This window comes from Pholcus phalangioides, unplaced genomic scaffold (assembly GCF_987345545.1).
Source record: "Pholcus phalangioides strain wild (caught in Gottingen) unplaced genomic scaffold, Ppha-v1.0 ptg000014l_1, whole genome shotgun sequence".
Classification (NCBI taxonomy): domain Eukaryota; kingdom Metazoa; phylum Arthropoda; class Arachnida; order Araneae; family Pholcidae; genus Pholcus; species Pholcus phalangioides.
In genome coordinates, this window is record NW_028301607.1 from 11,156,271 (window position 1) to 11,169,871 (window position 13,601).

The 13,601-nt window shown below is 40.0% G+C and overlaps 1 protein-coding gene across 3 annotated transcripts in view; it reads left to right on the top strand.

Moving 5' to 3' along the window:
• The first annotated feature begins 400 nt into the window (after positions 1–400).
• PGS1 (Phosphatidylglycerophosphate synthase 1) overlaps positions 401–13,601 on the top strand; it is a 56,571-nt gene continuing 43,370 nt past the window's right edge. Inside the window, exon 1 of one of the 3 annotated variants that reach the window (XM_089241731.1) lies at positions 401–678. The gene's annotated coding sequence lies outside the window, so the exon portion shown is untranslated. Of the gene's footprint in view, positions 679–9,082; positions 9,233–13,601 lie in introns of those variants that run through there. The other 2 variants (XM_089241732.1, XM_089241733.1) reach the window with 2 other exon arrangements.

Below are 13,601 nucleotides of genomic sequence, written 5' to 3' on the forward strand. Positions count from 1 at the left end.
ATAGAACATGTCATAAAAAATATACCAACGAAAAAGTTACCATAAACACAGAACACACAGGAATTCCAACATTTTCCATTTTTCTCTTATTCAGAAGGGTATGGAGGAGGAGGAGAAGAAGAAAAAAAACACTAACCAGATGAACAAACGCAGATGGAGATGTTATATGAGATGGAGAAGTCTTCAGGCTTAGGGGACGATGCTAAGCCGCTTTAAAATGATACATGGAGTCCCTGGATGAGTGTGTGGCGCAATCACTGAGCTATAAGAAAACCTTTCCTTATAGCTCAGTGCATGGAGGAAAGAATAATTATTCTCTCCTCCATGAGCTCAGTGGGCGCAATGTAAGCAAAAAAACCTTATTTTTTTAAATTTTGTTTTTGACCTACACAAAATCTTGGGTCGTACCGCCTTTTGAAAAATGAATCTGTGGAATTATAAAAATGATTTTTGATGCGTTAAATCATCAAAAAAAACTCATATTCTATCATTTTTAATCATTTTTTTTTACGAAAACGGAAATAAATATCGGTTGTTAAATACAAATACCGTAGTTGGATAACAACCACCATCATCATCATCATCACATCCTGTTGTTTACATCTTGTCTACCTGGTGCATGCTATTTAATGATGTAAGTGATCGGCAATGCAGTTAAAATATCCATAACTGGACTCGGTGCGTATCTAGATCATTCAATCATGCTGTTTCGTGTTTGATGTGAAATCATGATGATATAAAATGACCGAATATGCATGAATAATATTATTTGTTTTAATTTATTCTATATTTAACTGGTATTTTCGAGGAGGGTGGAGTTGAGTCTATTAGGGTGCGTTACATCGATCATATAAATTGCTAATCTATCGGTGGAAAATGTGCTAGTGTAACTATTAAAAGCAATGTTTAGACCATACATGCTCAACCCATAGCCCGCGGGCCACATGTGACGCTCCGAGGCATTTGATGCGCCACTTACAAATAACCAAACCACTAAAGCAGTCCACGAAACATGATTACATCCCTTAAGTGGCCCGTTTCATTGGGATGAATAAGAATTAATTAATTGGGATGAATGATGAATTCATTAGCACATTTCTGTGTTACTTTAGTGCAATGTTTCCCAAAGTGGGCAATATTGCCCCCGGTGGGTGATGACATTGTCGAGGGGGGGGGGGCGATAGAAGCTACTGGTTTAGCATAGGATCCTATGAGTACGCTTGAGTTAAAGGGCGATGACAGGGAAAAAAAAGAACGGGAGGGCAGTGGGACAAAAAGATTTAGAAACTATGATTTAGTGACTCGTTGTGTGTTTCTAGGTAGTTTAAGCTTCTAGTGGCACGTATTCAGATCATTTAAGTAATCCCAAGCACATTTTTGAACCACTTTAGTGAACCGTTGCTCACCTCTAGTTTACTTAAGTGGCACATGCCACATTTGTAGATTACTTAAGTGTCTTGCCAGTGCATTTCCAGATCACTTGAGTGGCCAGCAGTAAGCTTTAAGATCACTTGAATGGCTCACTGCATACTTACAGATCACTTAACCAGCCCACTGCATTCTTATAGATCACTTAAGTAGCTCTTATTACATTTCTAGCTCACTTTAATTGCCCGTGACACATTTCCTGATAACTATAATTACTCTCACTTCCTACCCCCCTCCCCCACCCATTTATAATCAAAAACATTCTTTTCATACCAAAACCCACACTTATTCATATTTTCCGATCTTGAAGTACACAGGCAAGCACTTAATAAATGGTTGTTATGTACATACTTCTCTGGACTGTAACTGTTTTAAAAATTGCTACAGAAAAGAAAACCCATGCTAAAAATATTGCATGTATTTTGAGATAAACTTTATAATGTCGAATTAAATTGTGGAAAAAATAAAATCATATAAGCTACACTATGCAGCAGTGTTTTTCAACGGATCTCAGTGAGTCCGTGGGATCAGTTTCGTTTACCATTATTGCATGAATTATGCATTTGGTGTTGTGAAAACTTCAATTTTTTTATGATATTCAAATTATAAAAACAACACATTTTGGATTTTATGGGGAGGCAGTGTGAAAATTGACCTTTGGTGCAGGGGCTCCATTACATCAAAAAGGTTGGGAAACACTGCTGTACAGTACAAATGCACACCCTTTCGAAATAAACAGAACATAAACGTAAAATGTAGGCTCTTATATAAATGATTCAAACTTATTTAACATATTCATTAATGTATTATTGTTTTGTTTTAAACTAGAGAGAGTGTGTGTGCGCGCCCGCTGTGTTTTTGGGAGGGGGAGGAGGATGGGGCACTCTCTTATATATATATAGCGAGCTATAGCTTAGTGCTGCAAGTTTGAAGAATGAGTGGAGAATTGGAGAAGACAGTAAAATTTATATAGCCCACGGGCTGTAAAACCACTAATATACTTTTGGCTAGAGAGCAAGGGAATCTGTCAGCATGTGACCTAGATTAAGGCTTAACAAATCCCAGGTGGCAGGTCTATATAGCTACTAAAAAATTAGCATTTGCTAAAATTTTCCATGTGTGATTACTAGCTCTTTTGATTAATTATTACTAGTAGGCAAAATAAATGTGCTTCATTCCTAAAATATTTGGTTGGCCCCTAGGTTTGTCTCGATTTGTCAGGCCCTGACCTAGAAAGTTTGTAAGCATGTGAGTGATTAATTAGTGTTCATATGACCGAAAGAGTGGCCTAAGGCATGTGAAAGTATTTGAATGGGCGGAGATACGGGGGGGGGGGGATAATGACCGTGCCCCCACCAGACTTCCGAGTCTATCTTCGCCTATGGGGACAAGTTTACTTTACACACTTTTGGTCAGTTAGCAGGGTCGGATTAACCCATATAAAGGCCCTAAGCACTAGTAATTTTGGTGCCCCACGAAATATGAGAAAATGACCGGAAAAAGGCCGTTCAAGTATTACGTCAGCAAATTTTTAGCCATTTTAGACCCCCGTCAGCAAAATTTCGTCATCACTGCCCCCTACATCCTAACGCATATTGGTGGGATCAGAAACGTATGCGGAAGGGGGCTCGTGCACCTCCCCCAGACGAGAAAAAATTATTTTTTAATGTAAGACATTAAAAAAAAATTAAAATTTCGAAAGAAAATTCCTTTATATGTTATAATCGCTTTCTGTTAATTTCAATGCTATTTGAAGGGTTAGAGCTCAAAATTTCTCTAAGAAATTTATTGCGACCCACCCTTTAAGCCATATATGGTAAACCCTTGACCCGCGGACCAAATATGGCCCTGAAGGTTATCTGATGTGGCTTGCCCCCTCAAATCTAATTTTGCATAAATGAACTAAGCGGCACATTTACAGATCACTTAAATGATCCGTGGCAAAATACCAGAGCATTTAAGTAGCTCGTGGCACATTTTCAGATCACTGAAGTAGGCCTGTGGCGCTTTCAAAGATCATTTAAATAACCCGCGACACAATTCTAGAACACTTGAACGATCCGTGGCGCATTTAGAGATCCCATTAGTGACACGTGGCAGAATTTTACAGCACTTAACCACCCCCCCCCCCCCCCCCAGTGTGGTTCTACATCACTCAATTTACCCGGGAACATTCTCAGATGACTTAAATAATCCGTGGCAGAATTACGGATCACTTGAGTGATGCGTTGCACAGTTCCACAGCACTTAAGCGGCCCGGAAACATTTCCAGACCACTTGAAGGATCCGTGAAACATTTATCAAAAACATTTTTAGCTCACTGAGTAAGATGCCATTAACAATATTTCATATTTTCATAAAGGGTGGTTGATGCCGTAAATATCATCCAAGCCCCCCTCCCCCTTGTCATCAAAAGTCAGCAAATCGGAAATCCTCCCTATCGATGCAGACGTAATACTTGAATGACCCCAAAAAGATGGCCAAATCTATTGTTCTATCACTTTGGTTCCCCCCCCCCCCGAATGAAATTTCTGTCTACGGTCATGTTCTGGCTACATGTTAATGTTCGATTGTAAGTAGGCAGGGCCCGATTTCCGCATGGGCATTTGCCCAGGTCCTCATGCTTTAGGGGCCCCAAATTTAAAAAAAATAATTTTATTTGGTAAAATTTTGAAAATATCAATGAACTTTCCCTAAATTACATCATACTATTTCCAAAGTGCCCATTATTAGCAAACCCTATTAAATATTAATTTTAATGTTATACCAATGTGTTATACTTTACCACAGTATGTACAAAATGCACCAACTGCAATATATTAACTTCACAACAAAAATATGTTTCAAGGTATCGTTTGTTTGATTCCTCAATTTCTCATCTTTTTGACCATGAAATGATTTATGAAACGATGACAAGAAAGTTTGCATGTTTCATCAACATGAAATCCTCTTATCAAAAAGGATAAAATCATGAGTTTGCTGAAGTCTTTTACAAGAGAAACTGTCATCTCTAGCTTTATTGTGTAATGAAGCTAAGACAACTCAAAAATTAGATATTGATGGCATTATCAATGATTCACATTAGAGTGCGAAAGAAAAATAGTGCATATTTTTTTATGTGTTTGTAAACACACCTCTTCGACCACAGTCGAGGAGGGCCCCCCCCCATTACCTCTTTTGCTCAGCCCCCCCCCCCCCCACCGTCAAGTCTAAGTTGGGACCTGTTAGTAGGCTAAGCAAATTGGGCAGGAAGGTATTTTTAGGTGGGGTGTTCAGAAGGATTAAAAATTTTTGTCCGAAGCCTGCGATGCCACGACTCGGGAGCCTCAAGTGTCTAGAAGGCTTTATAACAATTTGATCTGGTTAAAATTTTGGAGAGAGTGAGTATGCAAATCAGGAGGCAGGTATTTATAGCTAGGTAGGAGGGGGGGGGGGAGTTCAGAAATATTTGTTTTACCCGGGGCCTATGTTGCTGTTGAGATGGCTCTAGGCTTACTTTATGGAAATAGAATGAAATCTCAATCCAAAAACTGTGCATTAACGCGAGTTCTTGTTTGCGATTAACTTTGTTTGTGTCACCCTTAGTGCCATAAAAGTAGAAGCGGAAATTTATACTTTGCCACTTGCTGAGGGGTCCTGTATCCATTTTGGCAGCCCCCTAATTTTTAGCTATAAAATTTATTTAACTCGACGCCCTTCCTAGTCCAGCATCCCGGGAAACAGAACCCCCCAACCGCCCTCTTAGTTGAAGCAATCGTCTTTTGATAAAAACCTTCAATTGTAAAATCAAGTGCTTTTAAAATTTTAGGATTTTCCACTCGATGGTTGATGCTCAGAAAAAAAAATTGCATACTCCAAAACAATGTAAGGTCCTCTTTTTTTTTTGTGGTGCCCCTTTTCTCCTGATGCCCTAAGCACGTGCTTAATTTGCTTAATGGTTAATCCGGCCCTGTCAGTGAGTGATGAAAAGAGTGACAGAGGGCGAAGTACCAAATCAAGGAATTACCAAAAGAACGGCACAAAATGTGTGAAAGCATGTGAATGACCAAAGAGTGACGGACCAGATCGGAGAGTGAATGAGTAACCAAGAAAGTGACCACATGCAAGCATGGGAGTGACTTATAGACGAGTTGGGGCTAAGCGGACTGTACCTTGTGACGGCAAATTTGAGGAATGAGTGGTTAAGAAAATTAGACTAGAATGTGAGGGGCGGGCAGATTTATAAAACTCACAGGCGGCAAAACCATAAATCCTCCTCTGGACTTCAATGCAAAATTTATCCCGTAACATTCTGTTATTTAGTTAACTTATCGGGGCCCTTACATTCTGGAGCCGGTCTCAAAATGTATGTTCAAAAGTTTTAAAATAAGTATAATATGCAGTGGCCCTTTACAAAATCTATGCTCGGGACTTGCAAGACGACTAGCCGAGAGTCCGCCTTCCAATCCGAAAACTACCAAAGCCTCCTAGATAGGCTACCACTAGGAGTGTCTCTAGCAAGCTTTGGCATTGCTCCGATCTATTTCTATCAAGAATTCGCTACCGTTTTAGGGGGGGGGCTCTTTTCAGGGGTAAGTGAGTTGAAGCAGACAGAGCCCGTTTTTCGCCGGGGAAAATGGGGCATGTGCCCAGGCCCCACAAAATGGTTCTTTTTGTATTTTAGGCACAACCCACATGTCTCCTTTCCCTGCGTGTGCCTCTGCTTCACAGACTATAAGATAAGGAGCCCCGAAAATTCACATTTGCCCGAACTTATGAGGAACAGGCCATGGCCCCCACAAGGGGGGGGGGGCGAACAGGGCTCTAGCCCGGGACAGTTCTCATCATATTTTGCTTTTCCACGTTATAAATTAACTACAGAAGGGGCCCCCGCAAAAGATTCCAGCCTGGGGGCCCCGGTGGCAGAGTTTTAATTTGACCAGCAGAACGTTTGAAAGAGTGATGATCCCTGCTGTACCATCTTAACGCATGGGCCGGCCCGGGGAGCCTCATGACAACTAGATCTGTTTACAATTTTTGAGAGTAAGTACGCAAATCGGTATAGACAGGTATTTTTAGCAAGGTAGGGGCTTTAGAAAAACCGTTTGGCTATTATGCTGTTTAGACGGTCCTCTACTTTATGGAGGTTCTGGGTGGGTCCTCTACTTTATTGTCCTGCTCTTAAAATTTTAATATTTTCTACGGGATGATTTGCTAAAAAAAAGAGAGAACTTTTCACTTTAAAAAATAGATAACTTGTCTTTTTTTTTTCAAATTTCCTTTATTTAAGATTTTTAAACACAGTTACAAAATATTTAGGGGCTAAGCAAGCTTGTGAGCCCACAAAACAATATCCGATGCATATCTGTCGGCATAAATAATAACGAGAGAGAAAAAGAAAGAAAGAAAAAAAAACACATATATATAACACCAAGAAATAAGCGGCAACAGAAATGGAATTGATAAACAAAAAAATTTGGCATTTAGCAGCGTATGCAACATAAAAGAAGATTACATTACAATATCAAACAGATAAATTAAATCTTCTTGAGTTAACAACCAAGAGAGAGATTTTAAATTGATAAACAAAGATGTACATGAAGATTGTTCTTTTATTAACCGAGGAAGTAAATTAAATATTTTGGGAGCTAAAATTTATATATATTATTTATATATATATTATAATATTTTTCTCCTGATTCCCTAAGCACTTGCTTATTTTACCGGGTCTGGTCATAACGCATCGGCCGGCCGGGGGAATTTTCAAGTACGAAGGCCTGTGTATTGCGGGAATACAGGTTGCACGGGCATTTAAAGAGCTTAGATTTCTCTGAACTGATCAGCCACATCGATTATAAACTACTACACTATTTACCAATAAGTATTTGGACACCTATGCAAATGACGATATCAGCGGTCCTGAGATACGTCATACCCTCCGCCGGTATATATCGTGTACGAAACAACATCGGCATTAGTCGCATGCAAGATGCCGCGCAGTTCGGAGCTCTCTGATTTCGAGAAAGGTATAATTATCGGGTATCACAAAAATGACCGATCCTTAAGGGACATATCTAGCGAACTGAAGTACCCAAAATCGACAGTGGCCTATGTGATTAAGAAGTGGAAGGTGAGCTGTGATTGTCGGAATTTGCCCCGAGTCGGCAGACCAACGAAACTGGGAGATAGAGACCGACGGGTGCTGTCCAGAGAAATTAGGAAGAACCGCACCCAACCGATGGCCCTCTCTCCTGGTATGGACTGGGACCCTTGGTCCCCATTCATGGTAAGCTCAACGCCGATGCCCACTGCACTACTTTGGATGACAATGTGCTTCCTACGTTGTGGCAGTTTTACGGGGTGGACCCCTGTTACTTCCGGGACGACAATGCCAGCTGGCATTGTGCGAGGTTAACCAAGGCTTGGTATGGTGCCAATGGGGTTCATCGAATGGACTGGCCTGCCCAGAGCCCAGACCTGAACCCCATCGAGAACCTCTGGGACGAGTTGGATCGCCGAATTAAGGGGTGCCCTACCCGTCCAAAATCGGTGAAGGAACTGACATGTCTTCTCCAAGCTGAGTGGAAGAAAATACCACTAGCCGTCACACAAGAACTTGTGGAAAGTATGCCCCGGAGGGTTCACGCTGTAATTGCCTCTCGTGGAGGCTCTACCAACTATTGATTTTGAATAAAGTTAGTTTTTCTTTTCTATCACAGGTGTCCAAATACTTATTGGTAGATAGCGTATAACTTCAACCTTTTCTGAGTGAGACAGCAGCTCCCGCTATTTAGGGTTTTGAGGTTGCGAAATAATACAAATAAACTTTCCAACTAAATTTTCAGGTGTGTGCTTGATACTCATGATCAGAGAAACTGAATTCAATACCGTTACGGGCCGTTCAAGTATTACGTCATCATCGGGGGGGGGGGGGGGAAAGGGGGTTTCCGACTTGCTGACTTTTGATGACAAGGGGGGGAGGGGGGTTTGGATAATGCTTACGTAATCAACCACCTCTTATGAAAATATGAGTTAGGATTCAGAGGGGCAGAGCTGATGACGAAATTTTGCTGACAAGGGGGGGGGGTCAAAAATGGCTAAAAATTTGCTTACGTAATACTTGAACGGCCCCTTACGCATACTCCATTTTATTTAAACTAAATTCAATACCGTTACGCATACTCCATTTTATATATTTAAACTGAATTCAATACTTGTGTAAAGCCTTGAATTTTCTATGCCCTAATAAATATCGTTGTGCTTTCGACTATACTTTTCGTATTAAAATTTTGAGTTTGCTCGTTTTTTCCCCAAAACTGATTGAATCTGTGAAAGATTAAATATGTGTAAACTATCAAGCAACATCATGCAAGTTGGAAACACATTCATTAATTGTGCAAGAAACAATTTTGTCAATAGAATGTTTGCGCATAAAATATTGAACTGAATTTTTTAAGGTTCCAAACTGCATACGCATACCACCCTTACTTTCATGTCCCCCACGAGGGTGGGGCCCGCCGCAAAAGATCCCAGCCTAGAGGTCCTGCTCCAGGATGTGAGGGACGTGCTGCTCACCAGGCTTTCTTTTTGGTTCACCAGGAAAGAGTAAAAATGTTCTCTAATGGTCTTTAGAGGTTGACCATTTACTATACGGGACTTCAATATCACTTTACAGGTTTTCGAAATCATTCGCATCTCAACCTCCTGAAACAAACAGGGGCTGGCTCTCAATGTGAAGATAGTCCGGAGTTTTACACTATTCGCTAATTCGCTCAGATGCATCTTCGGAGATCGTGCATAGACCACTGCAACAGGTTCTTTAGAGGTAAAAAAGTCGTTGTTTTTCATAATAAAACAAATTAGAATGAAATACTGTATAGTACAAGTTTCTACAACACAGCGGAGGAGATCCCTTTGGTATTTGATCAAAGGCAAAGATGTGTTAAAGATTAATACAGCTTTGCCTTTAATCTTGAGCAGCCGCTTTGATCAAAGGGGTCTTCGCCGTATGTTAAATAAAAACTATTACCCTTAGCAAAGGGGGCAATATCGCCCCCTGGTGTCCGATGAAACCGTTCGGGGGAGCGATAGAAGCTACGGACCCATAGGATCCTATGGGTTTACTAGAGTTGGAGGTGAAGAGAGAAAGAAATTTCTGATGGGGGGGGGCTGTGATGGAACAAAGAGTTTGGGAAACTATGCCCTAGAACAGCGATTCTCAACCTTTTTTGGCTCGCGAAGCCCTTTTTAATAAAAAAATTCTATGGATGAGCCCCGTAGGCCCATTTTTTAATTATTCATCAAAATTATTGATTTATTTTTACTATTTAAAAACACTTATAATCATTTTTTTTAAATTTTACTGTTTTTTTTTATATTTCTCGAGAGGCCGCGGAGCCCCTGGAGAGTGCACAAGGAGCCCCCAAGAGCTCCGCGGAGCACTGGTTGAGAACCGCTGCCCTAGAACAGCGAGTCCCAAATGGTGCCCGGTGCAATGAGATTGCTAATTAATCTTTTGAGTAGAAGTGCCGCTATGATGTACAAAATTCTAGTCTCATTCCCGAACATAATAAAGCGTCTCGCCGCAATATTGAGCATGTTGAACATTATCCTACGCGTGATTGGTGCGCTCTTCTGGCGACTGTTGTTTGGCGCCAACATATTTTCTGGCTACGTATAATAATAGATATACAAGGAACCGACGCCCGTAATTGATACGGCGGTTAGAACTTGAGACACACATAGCGAAAGTTGTGGGTTCGATCCTCAAATTTTTGTTCTCCTGTTTAATTTTTTTTAATTTTAATGTAATTTAATTGTTTTAAACCGTTGCACAGGTTAAATGTGGTTCATTATATTATCACCAATCGTCAGATGCACGGGGCTAGGAAGTTGTTTCCAAACAACGAACGTAGTGAAACTGGGGGGGGGGCATGGGCGGAGGTACGGGGGGCAGTGTCAAAGGTGGAGTCGACTGATCTAATGTATATATGAATTGACATCATCATCATCGTGCCCCCACCCCCAGACTTCCAAGTCTATCTCCACCTATGGTATACGGGGGCCGCTCCCGTACAATAAATTATTATTTATTGATTCACTAAAGAATGCATTCCTTTTTTTTTCTGATTTAATTTCAGTGCGGTTCAGCTGCATCAAGTTGACAATAATATAGCTCTTATACGCAAATAGTGCATATTATACCGTTTGGCGTTAAGTTGCCAAGCGTAACAGCCGGAGGCACACTTTACAAGAAGAAATCGCTTCCTCTCATATCGCGCATGCGCGTTCTGGCAATGTTCAACCCGCTCAACACAGCAGCGAGGCTATCGTGAGCATTAAAAGTTTGTTAATGCCTTAGAGCAGTGATTTCCCGAAAGGCATATTTCTGCAATAAAATCATATTGAAAGTACAGTCGAATCCCGTTATAATGAACTCCAAGAGACCGGAGAAATCACTTCGTAATAATGAAATTTTGTTACAACAGAATTCCAGATTCTTATATTATTCGTATGCAAACTTGTCTGGGAGGATTATAAAATTTTTCGTTAAAACGAGATTTTCGCTATAACGTTTTCGTTAAAACGGAATTCAACTGTAGTAATGAGGCTGTAATTCCGGAAAAAAGGAAAAAAAAAAACCGGTGCTAAGGAACTTCCGTGTGCTTCTCAAGATAAGATGAGGTGCTGCAAAATGTTTGGGGATCCCTCCCTTTACAGCAGGTGTTTCCAACGTAAAGTTTCTCGTGGAATCTTTGATAGTTATATCTTAGGCTGTTCCGTGGAACCCTTGCTGATAATGAGGCTGTTCTGCGGAACTGAAACAAACTTTTAACATTTTAATCGAAAAAAGTGTGTTCCAACTAATCAAACAGAGCAACATTCCGGTCTGTCATCATGGGCAATTTACTGCCGAATGATTTGGTCAGGGTGTATGTGCGCATGTGTAATTAACAAATTCAATGCGTATCTCGAAGTGGGAATCACAGAAAACCGAGTTGAGCCGATCACTACTGTACCGCAGGTGAGGGTGCGAATCCCCGTCTTATAGCGATGAGAGTCCGTCACTATGAGCCTTGTTCGAGGGCCCGTGACGCTGTTAACTTTTTAACGACCAATGTTCCGGATTGGGAACATCGGTTTCATTAATGAAATGTATTACGTTAATGGATATACACTGAATTTTTTTTCCCTAAACGCGTGAGATTCCAAACTCAATTTACAAAAAATAAAAATTTTAGGGGAACGACAAATTTTAGGGGAAACAAACAAGCAAAAAAAAACCACATAAAAATCCGCCTTGAAAAAGTTCCATTTACGAAACTGTATGACCCCGCACGTTCTAATGCGAACGTGCAAACATTTGGTGATGTACTACATTTCCTAATACAGTCGGATCTCTTTATAACGAACTCCAAGAGACCGGAGAAATTACTTCATAATATTGCAATTTCGTTATAAAGAAATTCCGGATTCTTACAATGTTCCTATGTGAACTTATCTGGGTGATCAGAAAAGTTTTCGTTAAAACGAGATTTTCGCAATAACGGTATCCGTTAAAACGGGAATCGACTGTATATCCATACAGGGACTCGAACATAACTGTCAGTTAAATATAAGACCTTAGCTTGATACAGGGCCGTAACTAGAGGGGGCTGCTCCGGACGGAAAAATTTATGAAGCGGCAGTTTTAGGTGGAAACACAGAACACCATCCCAAAATAATAAAATTTAAAAGTTGTGTGGGGGGGGGGCGGCAAAATATACTGTTTGCCCCCGAGCGGCAAAAATCCTAGCTACGACCCTGACTTGACAGGCTTAAATCACTTGATTTTTTTAAAAAAATCATTGATTTGAATCAAAAAATTTAAATTTTGTTTTTTCTTTACATATCTTCAATGATATTGAAGTAAACGTAATCTGGTATGGTATGCATGTGTTACCGATATGTGGTAAAGTTCACCATAAAAAGAAGTATAGAAGATCTTTGGGGTAAATATAGACTTGAACTTAATCCCTAGATACAGTGTAGAAAGCAAGCTGTTCTATTTCTACATTTTGTGCATGGAAAAAATTGCAGAAAAATATAGGGATTTGAACTCGGCACTTGACTGCACCTTTCCAGTGCATCACGATGTAGCACTGGGTTCCCCGGATTAAAAGGAAGAGGAATCATTTTTTGTATGAAGCCTTGAATTTTCTATGCCCTAATAAATATCGTTGGGCTTTCGACTTTACTTTTCGTATTAAAATTTTGAGTTTGCTCGTTTTTTTCACCAAAACTCATTGAATCTGTGAAAGATTAAATATGTGTAAACTATCAAGCAACATCATGCAAGTCGGAAACACATCCATTAATTGTGCAAGAAACAATCTCGTTAATAGAATGTGTGTTATTTAGTTGTTGCTGAATATGCCTTTTGGTTGTGATCGAGTGAATTGAGATATCTGCACGATATGTGTGTGATACTGAGTTGCTACCACTCATTCACTTTAATGGGGGGGGGGGAGGAGCCTCATGAATAAAAGCACTTTTCTCTTTAAAAAAAAAAAAAGTTAATCTATGAAGTTAATTTGAGCTCGATGGCCTTTCATGTTATGTGAGCACAGATTTTTGGTGTTTGCATATTTTGCATGTATTTCGTTTTTCAGGTTATTCATTAATGCTTAGTTAAATTGGAGCCATTAGGAGAAAAAAAGCAGTTGGTGGTATGAAAATATGCATTCTTAATGATTAACAAGATTTGTTTTAATTAATAAGCGGTCTGTTAATTTTAATCAAAAAAATCTAAAAGATTTTTTTATACCCTGTTTGCTAGAGCCCTACACACTCCCAGAATGGTGAAAAATCTGTCAGGGGAAACAAGGGTTTCTCAGCTTCAACAATGACTTTTGAGATGGTTGCACATTTTCTTAGTTACTCACTGAGCAGGTCTGTCGCTCTTCTGATTGTTCACATGCTTGCATAGTTTTCGTCACTTACATAATTGCACACAGCACTGAGATATAGCCCGCCAAACCCCTCTCTAAAAATACGTCTCTGATTTTCACATTTCTTAAAGAAACATCAAGTCTACTGCCCAACAATAATTTGAATCTGTTGCCATAACAATAAACATGATGATGTTTGATTGATTCAATACTACGGCCCGGCCATTGTTGAAGGAAACAATGAAGATAGGAACAGAAAAATTA